At 47.0% G+C, this 1,566-nt stretch overlaps 1 protein-coding gene across 1 annotated transcript in view; it reads left to right on the top strand.

Moving 5' to 3' along the window:
* Positions 1 to 1,566, top strand: part of DPYS (dihydropyrimidinase) — a 103,073-nt gene that overhangs the window by 64,855 nt on the left and 36,652 nt on the right. The window lies entirely within an intron of this gene.

A 1,566-nucleotide genomic window follows, 5' to 3' on the forward strand; every position in this document is an offset into this window, starting at 1 on the left:
GGTCTTGAGATTTAGACCTCGCGGGCGCTCAGCTCAGCGCCCGCTGCACCACCGGGACTCCACGTACAACATGCTTGTATATCCATATTTTCCCCTGTGGCTTCGGCATTTGCCTGCCTGATTCACAACTGCCTCCCTAGATTTCAAAACAGTGCCAGACACCTGACAGGAACGCAAGAATTATTTATTAAATGAATGCCGAGGATTCTGATAGTCGGGCTGGCGGACAAATCAATACGATAATAAATCATCCTGTGATGGACACACTGTGCTCGAGCTTTCTTACCAGATCCTGGGAACTGGTTTGAAATCTGCCGTTTCGCCCAAAATCAACCAAAATAAAGGCATTTCGGGCAGTTCTTCCATCTGGGAAGGGTGCCTTCCAGGGCTGGGGGTCAGTCAGCGTCGCCGCTGGTCCTGGCCATCGGCATGTCGGGTCCCTTCCTGGGGGACCTGCTTGGTGGCCCCAAACGCATCCTTAATTCTGACCAGTGATCTTACAGCAAACCAACCGTGGGCTCTTGGTTAGGACGGAAACCCAGGACAGAGTGCTAGGACTCTGGTACCTGAATAGAATCTCAGCCTTCTTAGGTCCTTCATGCACAACAAGGAGCCACAGCTTCTTACAAAAGGATTTTGGAGGAACCTTCCATTAAATAAAAAAAGCTGATACCAAGGGCTCAAGCAGAAAGTAAATGTTTTGAGAATGATGTGCTTGACACGACGGATGTACGGATTGTGATAAGAGTTGTATGAGCCCCCAATAAAATGATTTTTAAAAAATCATCTCCTGTCTTCAAAAGAATGTCACACTTGGTGAGACATTGAACAATTCAGGGGGGTTAATGGGCCAAAGAAAATGTCAAGAAACTTGATTTAAGCTCATGAATCTTGATTTAAGATGATGATGATTTAAGCTCATGAAACTTGATTTTAGCTGATTTAAGCTTTTATTTAGAGCAGAGGGTCTCCATATATGAGTCATAGACCCATAAAGTCAGATCATCTGGCAGTGTCTTAGAAATGCAGATTCTCCGGCCCAGATGCTGGCCTGCTGCATCAGAAATCCTGGGCTGGGGTCCAGCAGTCTGTTTCCACCAGCCCTTACTGTAAAGGGAGATGGGTGCTCAAGTTCTGGAAGCACTCTTCCGAGTCACTGAGTTGGGTGAGACTTGGAGCTCATAAAGTCCAACTAATTCGCCCCCACCCCCATACCTCTCCCTGATGACTATTAGTGTTGGGGAACCTTCTATTTTGCCTAGCAGGTCAGCCCATTCTGGGATTGTTGTTATGAGTGCAACATTATTCCTTTGGTTGAACTTAAAACGATTGCCTTTCACTTCTTAACATAATTGATTGGCCCTGGTTGTAGAGCTGTGGGCTAGGAGTTGGGCTGCTAACCACTAGGTTGGGGGTTCAAACCCACCAGCAGCTCTGCAGGAGAAAGATGGGACTGTGTGCCCATAAATATTTACAGTCTTGGAAACCCTTAGAGGGTTGCTATGAGTCTGAGTCAACTCAATGGCAGAGGGTAGGGCGATGCAAACTGGTTTCTCTCTCATAGGG

Source organism: Echinops telfairi, unplaced genomic scaffold, assembly GCF_000313985.2.
Source record: "Echinops telfairi isolate 266 unplaced genomic scaffold, ASM31398v2 ScPeMD7_1;HRSCAF=3_0, whole genome shotgun sequence".
NCBI lineage: Eukaryota > Metazoa > Chordata > Mammalia > Afrosoricida > Tenrecidae > Echinops > Echinops telfairi.